This window comes from Pseudophryne corroboree, chromosome 1 (genome assembly GCF_028390025.1).
Source record: "Pseudophryne corroboree isolate aPseCor3 chromosome 1, aPseCor3.hap2, whole genome shotgun sequence".
NCBI classification, from domain to species: Eukaryota; Metazoa; Chordata; class Amphibia; order Anura; family Myobatrachidae; genus Pseudophryne; species Pseudophryne corroboree.
This window is the reverse complement of record NC_086444.1, coordinates 805844210-805855932: the sequence shown is the minus strand read 5'-3', so window position 1 is coordinate 805855932 and position 11723 is coordinate 805844210.

Sequence of the window (11723 nt, the reverse complement as noted above, 5' to 3'; positions counted from 1 at the left end):
GTATTTGTGTATTAATTTTAAAACAATTATAAAACTGTGAATTTTTCATGTGAGCGCAGTTGGTATTTTTTGTTTGTTCATAATCTATGCCATTGGGGTGAATGACTATCACCTCTCCCAACAGCAGCTTGGAGAACCAGCGCTTGTTTTTTTTACCATTTATGGTAAATTTACTTCCTTCTTTTCGTGAAATGTTTTGTGGACATGTGAGCATGAGCATGTTGTCAAAGTCAGAAAAATATCTCTATGCACACTGCCATATTTGCACCTCACACAGGTCTGCGCTGCGCATGCGTGCGCTCTCCCGTGCGTGCGCATACTCGCTGTTGCGGGCACCCGCGGGTGCGCGGTATGTGCATTTACGGTAGAGTTCATGTGTTCGTAGCGTGCGACCCAATCGTTACATATTTCCACTATATAATGTATTTTGTAGATCATGGTCCCTTTGATAGATTCTGAAAGTTTGGTTAATATAGAATGTTCATGAACAGAGAAATCCCCCTTTGTTTGATACGAAGGGTCAGACAGGAGTAATACAGTGGTGTTTAGTACCCATCGGAAGAGTATTTAATTAGCAATATTCCGGTGTTGGTTTGAAGCAGATTAATCGCTCGTGCGAATAGTTATGGACATAAGAAGTTTATGAACATTTACTGTATTTGCACTTACTTATCCATGCGGCGGGAAACCCAGTTTCCCTCCCACCTGAGCTGTTGGAAATAGTCACAGCCCACCTGTATGAATCAACCTATGACCTTTTGTTATAATGCGAGGAGGAATTCCTGTGTCCAATGAACAATGAGATTGTAGGGACCATTGAATTGTATTGTGTGTGGGGCATAAATAGACAAGCCGATCACATCCAGCGCTCACTCTTCAACGGTTATCATTGCTGAAAATCGGGAGCTGGATGTCCAGAGGCGCATGCGATCGTTTCCTTTGTGCGTAAGTTTTCTCTGCAATCATATTGTCTTTCTTGATGTTATGGGCCATTTCTCTCTCTCTCTCTCTTCTCTTCTTTCTCTCGTACTCTCCTAAACATAATAGTATTGTATTGTATTTCCTGTGTAGTTATCTGGTTAGGTAGTCTATGTTATATTGTAGTGTATGACTTGTATTGTATTAATTCTTTTGCAAGTATAACATTCATAATATATATATTAGGCGTTGGACCCTAAGCACGGTATCTGTGTATTTCTTATAGTGTTAAGTATTCATTGAGCGTCGGTGACGCTCAAACAGCTTTTAAGTTAATAAGGTTACACTGTGTTGTACCTACACCCTATCTCTACACTAAGGTTTTTCAGCATATTACATTGATTATGGTTTAGATTTAAAGGTTTAACATTGTGAGCGTCTGCGCCGCTGGTGATCTCCTCGTGGTCCCGAGCGGCCGCTACGCTATAGCGAATCATTACGTTAGTCGGCAGCCAATAGCGTGCCTGCCTGTGATCTCTCGGCCGTGAGCGAACGTGACGCTTGAGCGTCTCGACCATGGCTAAGCGATCGTTACGCAACGAGCGTACCCTTACGGTACTCCATACGTAAATAGCGTACAGTGTTCTTAGACCTCATAAAGGGTTTTATATAAGATAAATATTTAGCTTTATCAATTGGCGGCTCGTCCTGTCCTTCACATATCTCTGCTAGGTAATTTCAGCAGACATTATCCAGCAGCAAAGGGCGGGAGGTCATTATCCTCGTAGTGCTGTTTGGATAAGCGTCTGCTTCGCTTAGTAAAGGGTGCTGAAGGAATCCGGAACCGGAGGTAAGAACAACACGCTAGTGTCTTTTAAAACTGTTTATTTCTGTCTTGCGTACACACGCACATATCTGCATTTCTTTTCATTCGTGTATTTTCATATATCACTCTCCTGTTTGCCATTTTATAATTGATAAAACGTGCTAAAAGAGATTTGTCGCTATTTCATAGTTAAAGTGTAAAACCCACATGCAACTCTACCTAAGGTAAAAGGAGAGATTGGTGTGTTGCGCGGTAGACGATCGAGGATCATCTACATTGATAAAAAGTGTTAGTTGTGTTGCGGTGGACATTGGTTTTGTGTACACGTGTCTAACAAAGGGCTGAGACTCGCGTACGCCAAGGCCGACGCACGCAGCGTAAATTACGCAACGGAGCGCCTGGGTACGCCCACGTAACTCAAGTCACACGATAGTGTTGATTTTTTAAATAGCGCAACAGGCGATAAATAGCGCAACAGGCGATAAGTAGCGCATCAGGCGATAAATAGCGCAAATCTATTTTAAATCCGAAATTTAGATTAACAGATCCTTCTCCAAATTCACAACACATCTGGTCTAAAGAAAATTTCTGCGCAGAAATAGAAATAGAAGCAAAAGTGTACGTGTGGTGAGTGAGTGTTTTGTATATATAAGTTTATACAATTTTACAGGTTGAACCACAAGAAGTCGAGTTCTCGCAGAGGTACATACATGTAAGTGACGTGCATGGTGGCTAGGGAGGCATCTCTGGTTAAACATAAAATTTGAGCAGTAGAGAATAGTAGACCAGGAGGTCATACTACAGACCGGGAGGTCCAGGTACAGCAGACTAAGAAGTCTGCCATAAAAGAGAAAAGGGCACAACCCAGGGGGTTGGTGCAAAACCCATATAGGCCAATAAAGCTCTGGCTGAAGGAATTCGCAGCCGAAATTTTCGATTCCACTGGTCGCTCAGCACATAAGATTAGTTGCTTATGTGCTGAACGATTGTACCGCACGTAATTGCGTACATTAGTTAAATCTGACCAGTACTATTTGTGTACGATCCCGGTCATAAAACTATTTGTACACTCTGATGTGATTTGTGTAATTTTTTATTTTCTGAAGGGAAGTTCGCTGGTCACTCAGGAATTGTCCAACAACCAATAGTTACTGGAAAGAGTAAGTGTTCTGCAGATATCCCTCGCATGTTCCAGTAAATAGAGGTTCATAGGGGCCCTGGGTCGAGTACGCCAGCACTAAGGCAGTGTGTGGGTCGTATTGGTCGGCGTGGGCGAGTGAGTGGGGTACTCGGTAAACCGCCACCGTCAGCCTATCGTGAACATTTTGGTTGTTGTAAGGGTTTGCTGAAGACCCTGAAATAAGGTCAGAGGTGGTGAAAGCAACGCCTGCAAGTTATGGGGGCCAATTGTTCAGGAAGGGGCGATCAACCTCGGTTCGGGTTGATTCAGTAAACCGACCAGTCGGGTCGGCAAGGTACGTAATGTGTGAAAAATATGGCTCACATACAGAGGTTTTATTATGTGATGAATGGGAGAGAATGACAGTGCATGACGGGGAGAAATTCCCAAGAGTAGGTAGCTTTAGATCAGAAGTGTTGCAAAATTTAAGGAGGAGGATATGTCTAATTAAATCAACAAAGAGACGAATCCAACATTATGATTATTTGCAGTTATGGCAACAGGAGGGTGAAATACAGAGAGGATTGGCTCTGGCGGCGGGATCTAATCCTATCAAGAAATTGATAGCGACAGCCCCGCCGCCACCATACATATCAGGAGAGAAATTGGTTGCGGAGAATGACGCATTAGGGTGTAACAAACAAACACTTAGCAACTGTGTAAATGTTAATAAGTTAACTAATGCAAGTATTAACCCGTGCAAGTTGTACCCTGTTTTGAACTTTCCCCAGGAGTGTGATCAAGAGGACGAATCGGCAACAATATCGGCGCTCTCTCTAGCAGCCACCATAGCAGAGACAACAGTAGGCACAGCTCCACCCACGAGATTAGTAACAAAAGCCCCTAGCGGAGGGATAGGTGAGGTCGTATCTACAGGTAAGTACGGCACCATACACTATGCTGAAACCATTTCACCACAGGCTGTAGAACCTACACAGAGTGATGTCAGTAAACTTAATCCTGTTAGGGTAATAGCAGTGCCAAATGGGAAAACTGACACGACAGGAATCACACCTGTTAGGAACATTGCCATGTACAGCCCATTTTCCCGAATGGAATTAAGAACCATAGTGTCTGAATTCCCTGATCCTAGAAAAGATTTAGTTGCTAGCCAGAAATACATCAGAGACCTAGGGAACACTTTAGAGCCCAATAACAAAGACTGGCAGGTATTGCTGAGGGCATGTTTACCCTCAAATGTCGACGCAACTCAATTTTTGGCTGACTGTGGATTAGATCAGGATGTACCTCTTACAGATGTGTACAACAAAGGTAACGTAAAAAGAATAAGTTTACAGTTAAAAGAGTATTTCCCAGCGGTAGTTAAGTGGAACAAGATTTTCTCCATTAGACAGAAAGAGTCAGAAACTGCTGCAGAATATTTTCACAGGGCATTACTAGAAATGGCAAAGTACACAGGTATAGAGGACATTAAAACAAACATAAACCATCGAGAAGTAGCAGTATCTGTACTAATGGATGGTTTAAAAGAGACATTAAAGACAAGAGTACAGACCACGCAACCATGTTGGCGAGGTCTGTCGGTGGCTACTTTGAGAGAGGCTGCTATTGATCACGACCGGAATATCACCCGACACAGGGAGTCCCAAGGTGATAAGTTAATGGCCGTAAGTATACAGGCCCTGACCACAAGGCAGCCTTTGTATAAATCACCAAACCCTGTGGGTAAATCAAATGTGGTAACTTGTTTTTCATGTCATAGACAGGGACACATGGCACGAGACTGTAGAGTGAAAAATTCACAAAACTCATATCAACCCCCTAGACAACGTCACGACACACGACATTGGGAGCAGGGTCCGCAGAGACGGAGTTATGAGCCACATACAGGGGAAACAAAAAGATACCCCCCGAACAGAGACTGGCAAGCCACTGGTAGTTCCCATTTAACCCCTTCACAAGCAGTTGCTGCCAGCGGGATTCAGGGAGGTCACCATACCCAATAGGGGTGTGGCCATACCTGTAATCTGCAGCCAGTAAAATTGATTGCAAATCTTGGAAGTGAACCAGAAATTGCAATCAATGTAGCTGGTAAATCGTTAAACTTTCTTGTAGACACAGGGGCGGCCAAATCAGTGATAAATTCGACAGTGGGCATGAGAACCACTGGTAAGACAATTCCAGCCATAGGGGTAACGGGAGTAGTCCAGCACTACCCTGTTAGCAAACCAGCCGAGATTACAGTAGGGCCGTTACATACCAAGCATTCCTTTTTGCTAGCTGCATCGGCACCGACTAATCTCCTGGGAAGAGACTTATTGTGCAAAATGGGGTGCGTCATTTATTGTACTCCTGAAGGTGTATTCTTGGACATACCTGAGAATCACGCTCAGGAAGTGCGAGACATGTTAGACTCCCCGTCAAAATTAATGTCACATACCATTATGACAAATAGGACTCCATCCCAAGTAGAAGAAATGACATCCCAGATACCAGAGTCACTTTGGACTAAAGATGGACAGGACACTGGATTAATGGCAAACGTAGCTCCGGTAGTTGTACAAGTAAAAGATGGTAGGATAGCTCCAAAAATCCCACAGTACCCTCTGAAGCCAGAGGTGGAGTTAGGAGTTTATCCCGTAATAGAGCGCTTGCTACAACAGGGCATTCTGGTAAGAACGTCCAGCACTGCCAATAGTCCCATCTTCCCTGTAAAAAAGAGTGGGGGGAGGGGTTACCGGCTAGTGCAGGATCTAAGGGGGATTAACAAAATAGTTGAGAGTCAGTTCCCCGTAGTGCCAAATCCAGCTGTCATCCTTATGCAAATCCCTCCCACTGCGAAATTTTTCACTGTTATTGACCTCTGCTCCGCTTTCTTTTCGGTACCTCTGCACCCTGACAGCCAATATTTGTTTGCATTCACATACAGAGGAGTCCAATACACATGGACTCGATTATCACAAGGTTTCATAGACAGTCCAAGTATCTTTTCCCAGGCTTTGCATGATTGTTTACAGTCTTTCCAACCAGAGAGTGGATCAGTATTAATACAGTACGTGGATGATCTACTACTGTGTTCTGATTCATTGGAAGCATCCCTGAAGGATACGAAACAGCTCCTGTTTCATCTTTCAGACACAGGACACAAGGTTTCCAAAGACAAGTTGCAATTATGCCAAACTAAGGTAAAATATTTGGGACACTGTCTAACACAAGGACTGAGACACCTGACCGCTGATAGAATTCAAGCAATTAGAGACATGACTCTGCCACAAACCCAGCAACAGATCAGAACATTTTTAGGAATGTGTGGGTATTGCCGTAACTGGATCCCAGGATTTTCCATTCTGGCGTTACCTTTGCAGGAGATGGTCTCCTCAAACAAACCTGATCGGATTTCGCATACAGACGAGTCCGAGATGGCATTTGAGAGACTTAAACAGTGCCTAACGCAGGCACCAGCATTAGGTATGCCAGACTATGGGAAACCCTTTGAGCTGTACGGAACAGAAAGTGCTGGTTGCGCGGCAGGCGTCTTAACCCAAAAGCACGGTGATGCCAGCAGGCCGGTAGCATACTACAGCGCTCAGCTAGACACGGTAGCGCGATCCCTCCCCACATGCTTGCGAAGCGTTGCTGCGATAGCATTGCTAGTAACGAAAAGCGAAGATGTAGTGCTAGGTCACAACCTCACAATTCATACACCACATGCAGTGTCAGCCTTACTAAATTCTGCCCAAACCAGGCACGTCTCATCAGCGCGGTTTACAAGATGGGAATTGGCACTAATGGCCCCCGTAAACATCACCATAAGGAGATGCAGTGCATTAAATCCTGCAACATATCTCCCAGGTGTGCCTGGACAGGCACAAAGGGTGGAGGATGAGAGTGGTGGGGAAGGAGAATTTAACACAAAGGAAGACACACATGATTGTATGGAATATTTGACCCAAAATTTTACCGCAAGGCCTGACATCAGTGACAATCCACTGGAAGATGTAGATCTAACTTTCTACACGGATGGTAGTTGTCATAGACAGTCAGACTCGGGAGACTTGTGTACTGGATACGCAGTCGTAGATGACCAAGGCACCATAGAAGCGGTACCGCTAGGCCCACCTCACTCAGCCCAGGTTGCTGAACTGGTCGCCCTAACCAGAGCATGTGAATTGGCTAAGGGCAAATCAGCCAATATCTACACCGACTCTAGATACGCATTCGGGGTAGTCCATGATTTCGGAGCCCTATGGCGCCTCAGAAATTTCATGACGGCAGCTGGTACACCGATAGCGCATGCAGCTCACATCAAAAGGCTTCTAACAGCGATACAGGAACCCGACAGAGTGGCTGTTATCAAGTGTAAAGCACACACATATAGCCAGGACCCAGTATCGCTTGGTAACAGCCGAGCAGATGAAGCAGCTAAGTTAGCAGCTGGTACCCCCAGACAGACAGACACCACACAACTGATGGTATTTAATACCATCAACACACAGAAGTTGTGTGAGATGCAAAACTTGTGTTCCACACAGGAAAAGGCAGTCTGGAAGGCAAAGGGATATGGCCAGGAGTCCTCAGGACTCTGGATGGATGGACAAGGTAAACCGGTGGCCCCCAGAGCATATCTCCCATGTTTAGCTGAGGCAGCTCACGGGCTGACTCATCTGGGCAAGGAGGGAATGTGCAAGTTGGTAAGAGCATATTGGTGCGCCCCAGGATTTTCATCTCATGCAAGTAAGAGAGCAATGTCATGCCTTACCTGTTTGAGAAAGAACATCGGAAAAGCAATACCAACAGAACCATCTCATATCCCACCTGCAGGCGGCCCTTTCCAGGTAATACAGATTGACTTCATTCAATTACCCCCTTGTCGAAATTTGAAATATGTACTTGTTTGTATAGATGTTTTCTCAAATTGGGTCGAAGCATTTCCTGCGGCCACAAATACCGCTATGTTTACTGCTAAGAAAATTGTGCAGGAATTTGTATGTAGATATGGTATCCCTAGAATAATTGAAAGTGATATGGGTACCCATTTCACAGGTGATGTCTTTCAAGGAATGTGTAAGTTGATGGGAATTGATAGCAAGCTGCACACTCCATACCGTCCACAGGCGAGTGCGAAGGTAGAAAGAGTGAACAGCACTATTAAAAATAAACTGAGCAAAGTTATGGCAGAGACAGGATTGACATGGCCAGAAGCTCTACCCATTGTACTGTACAGCATCAGAACCACTCCCAGGTCCCCTCTTAATCTGTCTCCCTTTGAAATCTTGTTTGGTCGACAACCGCATGTTATGATTAACCCTCAGGATGATTTGAAGTGTAACAATGAAGTGACTGTAAAGTACTTGATTAACATGAGTAAACAGCTAAGGAATCAAAATGATAATTTGAAGTTGGTGATTCCCGATTTACCAGATAGTAATTGTCATGACATTGAACCTGGGGATTATGTAATGATACGGAATTTTCTACGCTCAGGTTGCCTTATTGACAGATGGGAAGGACCATACCAAGTCTTATTGACTAGCACTACAGCATTGAAAGTTGCCGAGAGAGAGACTTGGGTTCATTCGTCCCATTGTAAGAAGGTTGCTGATCCAGAGAGGTCCCGTGATAAGGAACAGACGGTAGAGGAAGTTGTATCACTGGAGTGTCTGTTCCAGGAGGACTGAGGCGGCACCTGAGCATTGAGAATCACAAGATCAAAAGCAGTTGTCGATTCCCTGTTCCCTTTTATTGTTTTCTCCACTTCCCATCCCCCCTCCCTCAAATTATTTTTCCCCCTTCTCATTCTTCTTCGTTTCCTCCTATAAGATGGACTTGCCCCAAGAGACTGTGATCCGGATTTTCCTGTTGACCATCATGTTGACCAGAGCAGTCTGTTCCGGCGAGAGTACCATGGAGGTCGAGAGAGGTTCTGGAATGGGTTCTGATGACAGAGATGGAGGCGTAGTTTCCCAAGAACAACATAATCAACAAGCAAAGGCGAGTATCAGAAAACGATCCGATAGCATTGACCATAGAAGGAATTGTGAAGGATTGTTAGCTGAAGAAAACTGTATCTGTAGGCTCTGTGACAACGTAGTTGAGGATGGGTGCATCAAGAAATGCCAATCCAGTTTTAATATCCACATGGACCGGCATCCCTTGAGTGACTATCACTCCTTAGTGGGTAGTGTGTTAAATCAAACAGATTGTTGGGTATGCTCTCAAGTACCTCAAGGTCATAGCAAATCAGGACTAGTACCATTTCCTTTAACGATAGGGGAGGTACTTGAGCTAAGTGGTGGGAGGCCGGTGGACAGGAGGTTTAATATCTCCAGTCCTCCTAGTTTGAAGCTCCACCAATATCATGTGGATAGATCCCTCATATGTTTTAACATTTCCAATCCCCGAAAGCCGGGAAATTGGGAAGTGTCGTGGAGTAACCAAACCATGACCTTTTCATATAGAGCAGATAGAATGCCGACAGATACAGAGCTTGTACGCCACATAGCCAGTAGAGGAAAATCTTTCCGATATAGGTATACCCTAGGAAATAGGATTACGAGAGTTGGAGAGGTATCACCAGGATACTGTGCACATATCGTACAAGCTGATACGTGTACTAGACAGATGGGAGAATTAGGGTTAGGAGATTTCACATGGAAGATGTGTAATATGGTTATGTCCTACTCCGTCCCATATGTTCTCCCCGATGATGCATATTTCATATGCGGGAGGAAGGCGTACAAGTGGCTTGCCCCAAACTCTGAAGGATTGTGTTATATTGGAAAAGTACTGCCTGAAGTAATGACTGTATCACATGCCAAAATGAAAGATATACACCGTGTTGCCCAAGCTCCTTATACTCACACCCATTACGAGCACGTAGTTAAACGGCACCTGATAGAAAGAACAGAGCATCCGGCCTCTGACATGATCCATGAATCCACCGGGATTCAGGTTCTAATCGCGTTAGATTTCACTCGCACCGCCAGAGGAGTGTTGAATTATAAATACATATCTGCGCTCGCAAATTTGTTAGACAATATCACAGAAATGTATGATGACACGTTTAGGTATACTGGAAGAGAACTTCAAGCTTATAAAACAGAACTAGTTCAGCATAGAATGATTCTCAATTATCTCACGGCAGTAACAGGTGGATATTGTGTCAAACTGGCAACGCAGTACGGCGTGAAATGTTGCACATACATTACAAATAGTACCGAGGACCCGGTCGAGGTCATAGACCAAAAGATGGACGATATTCTCCAACTGAAGTGGGAATTTCGCAGGAGACACAATCTCACCCTTGCTGCTGTGAGTAATGAGCTGACTGGTTGGGTGTCATGGTTGAACCCGCGAAATTGGTTCTCTGGTTTAGGAGAATGGGCTCAAGGAGTCATAATGGATGTTGGGAAGTTTCTCCTATGTATCTTAGGTGTTATCATAACGATTGGCTTGATATTTAGATGCGGTCAGGCTTTAACGAAGTGCAAACGAAGTACCAGGGTGATGAGTTTAAGGAGTGAGGAAACTGTAATTCCAATGGATTTGATTTATGACCCAAATGTAGAAACAATGATGTGATGAAAATGCGATTTCTACGGTCCGTTTCTTTCACCTGTTTTTCCGTTTTCTCCAAGGTAAAAAGACCCACTTGGACGAGGAATTTGATGAGCCGATATACAGACAACAGATGGATTAAAGAAGAAGTTTTGACAACCTGATACGCAGATTTTTGATGAACTTTGCCATAGATCCCCAGTTTCCCTAGAAATTTTTAAATTACGCTAGCCCAAAACTTTTGTAAATCTATGGACATTGACAAAGCTTTTGCTCGCACCCTATGGGCAAAAGCACAAAGTAGACTGCATTCAACAGACACCGAACAAGACTTCAACCGACAAATGTTCATTTACCTGACATAGAATACCACTGCATTTACCGTAATTATGTCTTTTCTTCATCTCTACAACCTTCAGGTAATTACACACATAGTATAGGGAATACAGGCACAGATATCAGCAATCACATATTCCCCCATTCATGTATCATCAACTAAAATGTGCTCCCCATTTTGTTCAAAATCCGAAAAGAGCTCGGTAAAGTTTGACAGCCCATCCATAGACCCGTACCACGGGATAAGAAGGAATTCAAATGTATACTTCGCAATACCTCGAAGCTTGATTTAAAACACGTACGGCACGATGATACATGACCCCCAAGCACGGATTCATACACACATGTTTCTGCTATCACACTAGGTCATACCCTTTTCCCACCTTCTCCTCTCCTCCCCTACCCAACCATGTAAATGTATTAACCCCTGACATATATTTTTCTCGTTTTGAAATGTTTTAGGAAGTGGCAGTTATTGTTGACTGCCAAAGGGTGGACTGTCAAAGTCAGAAAAATATCTCTATGCACACTGCCATATTTGCACCTCACACAGGTCTGCGCTGCGCATGCGTGCGCTCTCCCGTGCGTGCGCATACTCGCTGTTGCGGGCACCCGCGGGTGCGCGGTATGTGCATTTACGGTAGAGTTCATGTGTTCGTAGCGTGCGACCCAATCGTTACATATTTCCACCATATAATGTATTTTGTAGATCATGGTCCCTTTGATAGATTCTGAAAGTTTGGTTAATATAGAATGTTCATGAACAGAGAAATCCCCCTTTGTTTGATACGAAGGGTCAGACAGGAGTAATACAGTGGTGTTTAGTACCCATCGGAAGAGTATTTAATTAGCAATATTCCGGTGTTGGTTTGAAGCAGATTAATCGCTCGTGCGAATAGTTATGGACATAAGAAGTTTATGAACATTTACTGTATTTGCACTTAC